This window comes from Theropithecus gelada, chromosome 13, assembly GCF_003255815.1.
Source record: "Theropithecus gelada isolate Dixy chromosome 13, Tgel_1.0, whole genome shotgun sequence".
NCBI lineage: Eukaryota > Metazoa > Chordata > Mammalia > Primates > Cercopithecidae > Theropithecus > Theropithecus gelada.
Genome location: NC_037681.1, coordinates 84,683,201 through 84,695,377, shown reverse-complemented (window position 1 = coordinate 84,695,377; position 12,177 = coordinate 84,683,201).

Here is a 12,177-nt window from a genome sequence, read left to right as displayed (position 1 = left end):
AAACATAAGGCTAGTCTAGAAACCAGTGATTAGAAGCCTCAGAATGGCTTATGCCCTTAGGCCCTAAGGGAGTGATGATCAGAACCTGGAAAAGGAGTAGCATTTGGAGGAGACCACCTTGAGAGGAGCAGTGACCTTTACTCAAGGGACACATACAGCCAGAGTCAACCTCTCTAGGAAAAAGCCAAGGGAATAAAAACTTTGATCTTGCACTTCTTCCTTTTCTGCCAGAGCTCCCCATTAGCCAAAACCACCTGGAAGCCAAAGGGAAATGGAGCATATACACATGGGTCAGGCAGAGGGGGAGGTAGAATAGGGTGGAGAGGAATCTGGAGGAGCATAATGACACCCCCATTCACTCCACAAGAAGCACTGAGGAAGAGCCATCCACATCTCTTCCTTTCCCACTGCAAGCTTTCAAGCTTTCAGAGTAAAGCAGTCTTGGGCTGGAAGAGTGGAGAGGATGTGTCCTTAAAATCAGATTTGGAGTGTTGATTAATATCTTACCAGATTTGGAGTGTTTGTGTGTGTGTATATATATATATATATATATATATATTTTTTTTTTTTTGAGTTGGGAGTCTTACTCTGTTGCCCAGGCTGGGGTGCAGTGGTGTGATCTTGGCTTACTGCAACCTCCACCTCCTGGGTTCAAGCAATTCTCCTGCCTCAGCCTCCTGAGTAGCTGGGATTACAGGCATGTGCCTCCACGCCCGGCTAATTCTTGTATTTTTAGTAGAGACGGGGTTTCACCATGTTGGTCAGGTTGGTCTCAAACTCCTGACCTTGTGATCCACCCACCTTGGCCTCCCAAAGTGATGGGATTACAGGCATGAGCCACCACACCCAGCCTCATTAATATCTTACACTGGACATCCTAATCTCTGCATGAAGACTGTGTTTGTAACTGAAAGTGATAATCTATAGTGATAGTGATCATTATAAGCCAGAAAATTTAAGGACTTGCCAGAATTTTCATACTAGAACATATCTATAGATAAATAGATATGCAGACGTCTAGATAGATAGATGGATAGACTTTATATATGTAAAGGGACAATAGGGACAAAAATAAAGTTGCTTTTTTTTCTTTTTAAATTGAGACAGGGTTTTGCTCTGTCACCCAGGCTGGAGTACAGTGGCATGATCTCAGCTCACTTGGCTCACAGCCTTGACCTCTGGGCTCAAGTGATCCTCCCACCTCCGCCTCCTGAGTAGATGGGACTATGGGCATATGCCACCACACCTGCTAAGTTTTGCATTTTTTTATAGAGACAAGGTTTCACCATGTTACCCAGGCTAGTCTCAAACTCCTAGGCTCAAGTGATCCACCCGCTTTGGCCTCCCGAAGTGCTACAATTACAGGTGTGAACCACTGTGCCCAGCCTAAAGTTGCTTTTTTATTACATCAGAGAATTGTGCTTATTCAACATAATGTTTTCCAATTTCTCACTTTACAGACAATGAAACTGAATCCGAGAGAGCTTGATTCACATACCCCATCTCAGCAAGCCACTTCACACCAAAATCCAAACCAGAAGCATAAATTGAGGCATTTACAGGACATGCCCCTGTGGGCTTACAAAAGAAGTTAGCACTGTTGCAAATTTCAAACAAGGTCTAAGGCAAAATTTTAAACAAGGTCTTTGAGCTATCTTTGATGTATCGCTTGGCAGCAGATATTACCCTTAGGTGGTGTGGTATCAGGTAGTTGGAGAAGTCTCAATGGCCAAGCTAGGCTTGTTACAGTGACTTATACCTCTCCTCTGACGTTTAGACCTTAGTTCTGTGATTCAGAAATTCAATTTCATTTTTTCACCCAAGAATAATCAGGTTCCGATGAATTGATGTACTTGTCAACCTCACAAACAGAGTTACTGGTAAATAAAAATGTGCATTCAATTATGCTGAGAAATGTTACTGTCAAAGAAATAAGACTGGTGTCAGCTAGTCAGCATATTCTCTGGCTGAATTGTTTGGAGGGAGAATATAGATAAATCAGACATTCATTTTCATTCTCAAGAAAATAACTCCAAGTATAAATCCCACTGTCAGTGGGTCAAAGGCATAAACTTCACACATAAATGACAACATATAATAACAATTTACTTTACTAAGCATATGTCCGGTTTTTTTTTGTTTTTGTTTTTGTTTTTGTTTTTGTTTTTTGAGACGGAGTCTCGTTCTGTCGCCCAGACTGGAGTGCAGTGGCGCAATCTCGGCTCACTGCAAGCTCCGCCTCCTGGGTTCACGCCATTCTCCTGCCTCAGCCTCCCGAGTAGCTGGAACTACAGGCGCCTGCCACCACACCCGGCTAATTTTTTTTGTATTTTTAGTAGAGACGGGGTTTTACTGTGTTAGCCAGGATGGTCTTGCTCTCCTGACCTCATGATCCACCCACCTCAGCCTCCCAGGTTCAAGTGATTCTCCTGCCTCAGCCTCCTTAGTAGCTGGGACTGCAGGCATGTGCCACCATGCCCAGCTAATTTTGTGTTTTTAGTAGAGACGGGGCTTCTCCATGTTAGTCAGGCTTGTTTTGAACTCCCGACCTCAGGTGATCTGCCTGCCTCAGCCTTCCAAAGTTCTGGGATTACAGGCGTGAGCCACAGCGCCCAGCTATGCCCTGCATTTTTACAAATTCCTTGGTATTTTGATGTGCATCCTCCATAGTGTGGTAAAACCTTAGCATCATAAAACTTTGGCTAGACAGAAATTAATTAGAACATTTCATTTAAAAGAATTTTTTCTGATGCATCAACTTCTTTCCTCTCAGCTCCAAATCTACCCTGCACTGCTCTGCTCTGTGATGCTGGAGCTAGACCCTGTAAACATTTCTCCTTTGCAGCTGGCAGAATGTTAAGCTGTGTCTGCAGGGCTGGAGGGCCACTGCAGGAGGAAAGTGCTTCTCTCTTCTTTGTTCCCATGTGATTTTCCTTCTCTTGGGGTAACTTGACAGCCAGTGGGTGCAGGAATCCCAAAAGTGCTCAATTGCCCAGGGAGTCTCACAGGCAACCCAGAAGGTGGTTTCTTGCTTCCTGACGCTGACTTGCAGAACCTTGGTGAACTTCTTTACCATCCAGGAGGTGATAGCTACATCCGAGTGAAGTGACTCCAGTGAAGTCAGCCTTGGAGAGAGGACTCTTCCAAATTTGTTCCTTCCTTGGGTACTCAGCATTAGCCCTGGGGCAAGCATTCTCGGTGGGGGTGAAAATTGGTTCTTTGTGGGGGTGGGGAGTATATGTGAAATAATCTTAGGTTATTCCTCCAAAGGGCCACAGTATACACACAGATATACAGTATACCTATAGAATTAAGATTTCATGGGGATAGGGGGACAGGGGGTGATAAGGGGCAAAAAAAATCTAAAAGTGTCTCCTTACAGGGACAAATTTTTTTTATATAAGTTGAGAAACTCTGGTCTAGAAAGTAGCAGCGGCTCTTTATATCCACCATTCTTGCATTCTTTTTTTTTTTTTTTTTTTTTGAGACGGAGTCTCGCTCTGTCGCCCAGGCTGGAGTGCAGTGACGCGATCTCAGCTCACTGCAAGCTCTGCCTCCCAGGTTCACGCCATTCTCCTGCCTCAGCCTCCCGAGTAGCTGGGACTACAGGCGCCCGCCACCACGCCTGGCTAATTTTTTGTATTTTTAGTAGAGACAGGGTTTCACCATGTTAGCCAGGATGGTCTCGATCTCCTGACTCGTGATCCACCCGCCTCGGCCTCCCAAAGTGCTGGGATTTCAGACGTGAGCCTCTGCGCCTGGCCTCTTGCATTCTTAAGAGTTATGTTTACCCCTTAGTAGTTAATCCCATTTCTAGTTAATGTACTTTAAATTTCCCCTGTTGGACTTATTGTGTGATTGTCTTCTGGCTGGACCTTGACTGATACAGTGCACTTGACTTTTATGGAAAAAAGGCAAATAATAATTGAAAATATGCTAAAATCAAAGGCTTGAGTTTTTAAAATTCTAGAACATTGTCTTTTTTTTTTTTTTTTTTTTTGAGATGGAGTCTTGCTCTGCTGCCCAGGCTGGAGTGCAGTGGCGTGATCTCGGCTCACTGCAACCTCCGCCTCCTGGGTTCAAGCGATTCTCCTGCTTCAGCCTCCTGAGTAGCTGGGACTATAGGGACTTGCCACCACACCCAGCTATTTTTGTATTTTTATAGTAGAGACAGGGTTTCACCATGTTGACCAGGATGGTCTCGATCTCTTGACCTCGTGATCTGTCCACCTCAGCCTCCCAAAGTGCTAGGATTACAGGCGTGAGCCACCGCGCCTAGCCCTCTAGGACATTTTCTATAGCCTGTAGAGCTGAATCCCCAGCTACTTACATCCCCAGCTACTTACATCTTGCACAGTGGGAGTATATGTTTGGAATGATGACACTGGGACCATGACAGATGATGGATGGCCAAATATAGGTTGCTAGTCTGTACTAGCCTTTCACTAGTACAATGCATTCTATATAGATATGGAACACATTTTTCATTTATAACTATTTTATTAAGTGCTTATAAATGCCAAGCTGCATAATAACAATAGTAATAATTATCATCATCATCACATAACTAACATTTATTGGGCACTTACTATGTGCCAGCACTAATCTAAGCTCTATCACTCTGGTAACAGGGCTGCAAATGAATAGGAAAAAGCTGAAAATATAAGCCAGGAAGCCAGTTAGGAGGTTGCTAGGTTGCTATAAAAGTCCAGGCATGAGATGACAGTGGCTTGGACTAGGGTGATAGCACGGAGATAGCATGCTGTTGGCTTAGTAAGGCCCAGAGCAGAAAGAGCTCTCCACCCTCTTTAGCTACAAAACAGTCCGCAGCAGAGGGGTCATTCAATCCACTTACCAGAGAAACAGGGCTAGAGAAAGAAATATAATTTATTTGTTAAGTTCCTACAATATGGCCAGTACTGTGTTACACAATGTTAGGGGTAGCCAACAATAATCATATATTTATGAGTACCTTATGACCTGTTATACAGCTATAAAATGATAAAGCTAATAGAAGAATATATAGAATATATCTGAGACTTTGGAATGGGAAAGAATTTTGTAAATCAGACACAAAAAGCACAAGACATGAAATTTTGACTGCACTAAATTACAGATTTCTGTTCAGTGAAGCCCATCATAAACAAACTTACACAGACAGAGGATAGACAGAAAGAAAACATTTGGAAGATATTTCACACCAACAAGGAATTCAAACCCAGAATATACAATAGTCCTCCTTATCTGCAGGGGATACATTCCAAACCATGCCAAGTATATGCCTGAAACTGGATAGCACCAAACCTTATATATACCATGTTTCTTTCTTTTACATACATACCTATGATAAAGTTTAATTTATAAATTAAGCACAGTAAGAGATTAACAACAATAACTAATAATACATTACAACAATTATAATAATATAATAGCATTACTACTCTTGCAGTTTGTGGTCATTATTAAATAAAATAAGAGTGACTTGAACACAGCATGGAGATACCACAAATTATTCTGAGAACCGGGAGGTCTACTAAGTGACTAAGGGGTGGGCAGCGGGTGGATACGCGCTGCACAAAGGAATGATACAGGCCTTGGGCAAGATGGAGCGAGATGACACAAGTTTTTATCACACTAGTCAAAATGGCATTTAGTTTAAAACTTATGAATTGTTTATTTCTGGAATTTTCCACTTAATATTTTTGGACTAAAGACGGTGGGTAACAACACTCAGAAAGCAAAACCTCAGATAAGTGGGGACGACTGTATAAAGAACTCCTATAAATCAGATAAAGTACCCAAGAGAGACATTGACAAAAAGTATGAATAGCCAACTCTCAGAAGTGGAAACCCAAATGCCTAAGAAGGATTGAAGAGAAGTTCAGTGTCACTAGTCAACAGAAGAATGGAAATTAAAACTATTTGAGATACCACCTTACATTACACCCAATAGATTTATAAAAATTAGAAAGTTGGGAAATCTTGGTAATCTTGGCAAAGGTGTGGGAAACAGAAACCCTCATGTGCTGCTGCCGGGAGTGTACACAGATGTAGGTATCCTAGAGTGCACTGTGGCAGTATCTCATTGTGTGTGTGTGTGTGTGTGTGTGTGCTCACACGCGTGCATGCACACACATGCATGCTCATTGACAACCTGCGATCCAGGAATCCCTCTCCACACAGGTTCATGAAGAAATACACACAAAGATGTCTGTCACAGGATTGTTTGTGGTACAAGAGAGTTCGGGGCAGTCTGGGAGTCCATCACTAGCGCCACGGGTATTTTAAGAGGATCAGATGATCATGACATGATCAAGACACATAATATGGAACCTTATGCAGCAGTTAGCAGAAATGCACTAGCTGTGCATAAAGCAACATGAATAGAGCTGTAAAACAGTATTGCATCAAAAAGAAAGAAACAGAATGAGAGCCATTGAACATTACAGATTTAACACATATATTCATAAAGCAGCATTATAGAAAAAACAACCTGGGGATACACTCATATCCAAACACTTATTAAATACATCAGAGTGACTGCCAATGCTGGCAATCAAGGAGGAAAACAATGAAGTAAAATAAAACAAGAAAAGGCCTCTCATGGATGATCACATACAGTGATCTGAGGAGGGCAATTAACGCAGATCTTTGTGCTTTAAGTCCAAAAGAAGCAAAAAGGAAAGATCTAAATCCCACCTTCCTTTCTTGAAGCTTTTTCATCCCATAAATGGATGCGACATCTGATTTTTGAGATAATTCATGTAAACATCTGTGCAACTAGCAACTCAAGGACCATCCATCTAGCTGGTTCTTCCCGGTCTCTGGGGACACTTGAGCAAAGCACACATCCATGAGAAGCCAGAGGGTAGAAATAAAACAGAGTGAAGGATACCCTTGTAAACTCAATTCCATAAACCAAAGCCTAAATACGGCCTTATTTATGAAACTAGAAGTGCAGTATAAGACCAAGAATAAAGAGATTGCGGTGTCAGATCAGTGACCCTAGCGTGGTTATTTCCATCAAACGAAACAGGGAGTTATCTAACAATGAAGCACAGCAAAGAGAAAACAAACAGGTAGCTCCGCGTCATCTGCAAAGACAATGTAGGTGGTAAAGGCAGATTATTTGGCATAATCAGGCAATATAAAATGTATATATGTGCATGTATATATACAATTTTTAAAGTGAGTTGATCTTAGGATTTTGTTCGCTTCACCTTGGTTTCAGCCAAACAGGAAACACAAAAGAGCCTGGTTTGATTCCAGAACTCCTCCTTTTTAAGGCTGCCAGGTCTGTCCTTTTGCAGGGAATGAGAGTGAACAAGGCTGAATATTTCTCTGTGTTTCTGAGAAGGGCTTGTCTGACCCAAGTCCTTGCAGCTGCATGCACCACCTGTGGCATGAGTCTGTTGCCCTTTTGCAGTTTGTTCTTTCTTGTCTCCAACTGTCTGCCTAGACAGATGACTGCCGGGAATTCACATGTTTTTCGTTCTCCTTAGCTTCAATATTATAGCCACCCCACTTAAATTACACTCCAAGATAAGCAGGAATTGGTTTTAAATGGAACCCTGAGAGATGGGGAAGTGAGGAAGGTGGGGGGTGACTTCTTGATTCCTTGGTGCTGTATTATCACTGATTCTTCCTCTGAGTTATCTTTTGTACTTAAAATTCCTTTATTTGGCCATTAAAGTGAATGAACCTATAAACTGTACTCTCTCTGGATACTTAGGTATTTGAAAATGATTTTGGCTACCATTTCATTTGGCTAGCATTTTATATTGGACTCACCTACAGCTTTAACTAAATGTCTAAGATACCCTTTAGCAGCACATCAGTTTAGGGAAAGCCAGCTTTAAAATGTATAGAAACTTAAGAGTACATAACTTTAAAAGTATATAAAGACATACTACTAAACTAAAACAATCACAAAATCTTAGAATTTTGTAGGAGAAAAGAACCTTAGCAAGCACTGACCAGTTCTCAGCCTCTTTTTTTTTTCTCTGCCTCCATACTGTTTACATTTGCAAATTCTCAGTAACATGGCTTCTACTTAATGAGTCTCACCTGGGAAGAACAAACATGTACTGTAGCTTGGAAAGATCACCTCTCTCCCCATGCCAAGTTTATTAGTTTTCAGAGACCATTTGTTGCTAATTGGTGATAAAAGTAATATTGTGATTCACAGACTTACCCTGTTTTTTATCTACCAGCCTGTGCCTCACTTTGAACTTTGTGACGTAAGACAGGACTATGGCTGGGCACGGTGGCTCACGCCTATAATCCCAACACTTCGGGAGGCCAAGGCAGGCAGATCACCTGAGGTGGGGAGTTCAAGACCAGCCTGACCAATATGGAGAAACCCCATCTCTACTAAAAATACAAAATTAGCCAGGCGTGGTGGTGGGCACCTGTAATTCCAGCTACTCAGGAGGCTGAGGCAGGAGAATCGCTTGAACCCAGGAGGCGGAGGTTGCAGTGAGCCGAGATTGAGCCATTGCACGCCAGCCTGGGCAACAGAGCAAGACTCCATCTCAAAAAAAATAAAAAAATAAAAAAAAATTAAAAGGGCCATGAACACAAAACAACTGTGTCCCCATCTGCAGAGAAGCACTGAGTACCTGGACATTGTTTAGTGTCCTTTTTAACCTTATAAATTCCACAATCCCCCAGCTATTGTTTAAAGTATTTAGCACTCAACCAAATGTATTTTTATTGGCTACTAGTACTAAAGTAGTTACTATCTTATCAAAAGCCTATTAACAAAAGCCAAGGTACAATTTTTCCCATGCAGTCTCTGGCTTTGATTTTTTTTTTTTTTTAATTTTTTAGATGTATTCGTGTAGAAAAGTTACAGAATACAGATGAACAGAAAAACAGTTTTTCTTAATCTCACCACCTAGAGAAAACAGCATCTCCCATGTACACTTCTAGTCTTCATTTTCATCTTAAACAAGAATATTTTACTTCAAAAATGTCACCCAAACACACTTGTGTCTACAAAGGTGAGCTTCTGAGAAACCAATTTCCCTTGTGCAGCAGCAGACTCTGCTCTAGGGGGAAGGAAGTGGCTCACATCCTGACTAACAGGGGGTCATTGTTACTCTCTCAGAATTGGCATAATGCCTTCTTCTTCTTCAGCCAGAAAGACAATTATGTGACAGAAAAATCTAAGAGGTGGGCCTGCCTTAGGGGAAAGTGGCTTAAAAGCAAATTTGATTCACATATAGAGAGTGCTAGGTATTTTCCTTGCTTGCCTTCTCTCTATTACAACCCAGAAAGACATGGGTTTGAGTCCCAGTTATTCCTTACAAGCCAGGTAACCTTGGATACGTTACTAAACTCCCTCTCTGTTACAGTTTCCTCATTTGTTAATAGGAACAATAAGAGTCCCGACCTGACTGAGTTCTTGAAAAGACAAGCAAGTTACGCAGGGGCCAAGGGAGAGCTTTCCCCATGGCCCTCAGAAGGTTTGCTGAAAAACCAACTCAAAAAAGGTGGATTAATTGGAGAAAAGATATTCAAATTTATTTAATGGGAATACACAGGAGCCTTCAGAATGAAGACCCAAACACACAGGGGAGATTGTCATGTTTATGCTTAGGTTCAACAAAGTATGGCCAGCTGTGTAGGAATATGACTGGACATAAAGGGTAAGATCTAATGCTAATGGCCTGAGTGGGGAAACCCAGCAAGGCCTGTCTGTCTAGATTCTTCTTGGCTTCTCTAAGCATGCATTCCTTCCTTCTGGGTGTGGGACAGGACCCTCTCTGGAACCAGGGCCTTATGTCCTGCAGTCAAATAAGGGAGGTCAGATCATTTCTTCATGGTCAGTTTTTATACAAAAAGGTGGAGGGAAAGTTAGAGTAAAATTGTAGATTTTATGACTAGCTTTGGGGAAAGGGGTTCTGGTTTCTATGACCTACCTTGGGGAAGAGGGATTCTAGTTTCTGCGGCTGGCCTCAGTGGAGAATGGATTGAAAGACAGGAAGGCAGGAGAAGGTCAAAGAAAAACTTCTGTTTCTGAGGTTGCTTTCTGAGGCCTTTGTTTTAGGGTATTGTTTTCTGAGCCCCAACAGTTATTACAAAAGAGTTTTTAGTGCCTGGCCTGCAGTAGTAAAAAGGTTTCAACAAATGTCAGCAGCGTTATTGTGATTGTGGATTAGTATGAGGATTATATGAGATACTCTATTTGAAACTCCTGCTACACTTAGGAATTAGTATTTCAATAATTAGCATTACAGGGAGGGCTTGTTCTTAACTACTCACCTTTTCACTTGGCCATACTCCCTGTTTTTTTCTTCTAGTCCACTGCTATCGGTAGAAGTTTCTGTGATAAAAATGGTCAATTATCTGTGCTGTTCACTATGGTAGCCACGAGTCACAGGTAGCTATTGAGCTCTTGAAATGTGGCTAGCACAACTTAGGAATTTAATTTTTAGTTTCAATTTTAATTAATTTCAATAGTCCACTTAGTTCCTTGATTTCTGTCTGCTCCTATCCTTGTCTAAACACCCCTATTTCCTCTTGGCATAAAGTAGATTCATCTATAGGGACTTTGGTCAGTCTCTACTCATTTACACTAAGTTTTGAATAATGTTTTCTACATAGCACTTTGTTGATAAATGATACATACAATCCTACCATTAAGAAATCCAAAACAGACCTGGTGCAGTGACTCATACCTGTAATCCCAGCACTTTGGGAGGCCGAGGCAGGTGGATCACTTCAGGTTAGGAGTTCAAGACCAGCCTGACCAACATGGTGAAACCCCATCTCTAATAAAAATACAAAAAACTCCCATGGATGTGGTGGTGAGCCCCTGTAGTACCAGTTACTTGGGAGGCTGAGGCATGAGAATTGCTTGAACCTGGGAGGCGGAGGTTTCAATGAACCAAGATCATGCCACTTCACTCCAGCCTGGGTGACAGAGTGAGATCTTGTCTCAAAAAAAAAATTTTTTTAAAGTAAATAAAGACAAAAAAGAATTCAGAAACAAACGATATATTTCCAGCATCAAGCTTCTCTACCAAGTCTGCCTTTTCTTCTATTAAGCACTTTGCAAATTTGAATGCAAATAACTTAATAACCTTAAGAAAACCATTTGGCAGATTAGTTTAAAAGGCTGCTTTACACATCTAGAATGGAAAGGGGGTACTTCTGCTATCAAATGCCGTCCTTCACAAAATACAGCAGGGTAATTCTTGATCTGCTCCAACCCGTGTCTTCCTATGGGCCCTTGCTCAGAGGTGCCATGTGGTGTCTGAACTTGACCAGACGCCCTGAGGGCAGCCACCAGTTTCCTCAGAGGGAGCAGCTGTGGGATTGAGCCCCAGAAGTGAGTTTACACTCCCTTTTCCAGGGTTTAGGGTCTCTGCTTCTCTTCCCTCTGTGATAAAGCCAATTTCAACTTCGGGGTCAGATAATCATTTGAAACGTCTATCAAGGAAAAGCAATAAAACCCTAAACAATTTTGCATTAGATCAGACTAGCTCTGTCTTCTCTCCCAGGGAAAGGCTGCCACCTGCTGTAAAACATCAGCATTGGGCTTTTCCAAGGTCACTGAACAACCACTTCCTCCCATACAAAATTAACGAAAGACAACCCCACTTGCGTTCACCTCTGCGTATCAAGAGTATAAAGAGGAGGGCAAACCAGGAGGTACTGACGTAGAACAAGAGGCAAATTCATCCATATGAATGGTGCCCAGAAGGAACTGGCATAGCCATAACTCTGAATACAAGAGCAGCCTCTCTTCAGCAATTAGCAACAAGGTATCACAAATTAGCTAATTCAAAGTAACCTTTAGGAAATCTCCCATGACAGGCTCATTACTTCCTCCATCCTTCTAGTTCTGTGTATCTTTATGTATTCTCCACGCCCCTAGCAAGACTTAAGCAGGTGAAAGGATTTCAGGAAAATAAAAACTGATCATTTTCAGGACAGCATTCCTGAGCCTTGTTCTGGATTTCTGCAAAAATCCCAGGTTGTGGCCGGGCACAGTGGCTCACGCCTGTAATCCCAGCACTTTGGGAAGCCAAGGCAGGCGGATCATCTGAGGTCACGAATTTGAGACCACCCTGGCTAACATGGAGAAACCCATCTCTACTACAAATACGAAAATTAGCCAGATGTGGTGGCGCGCACCTGTAGTCCCAGCTACTTGGGAGGCTGAGG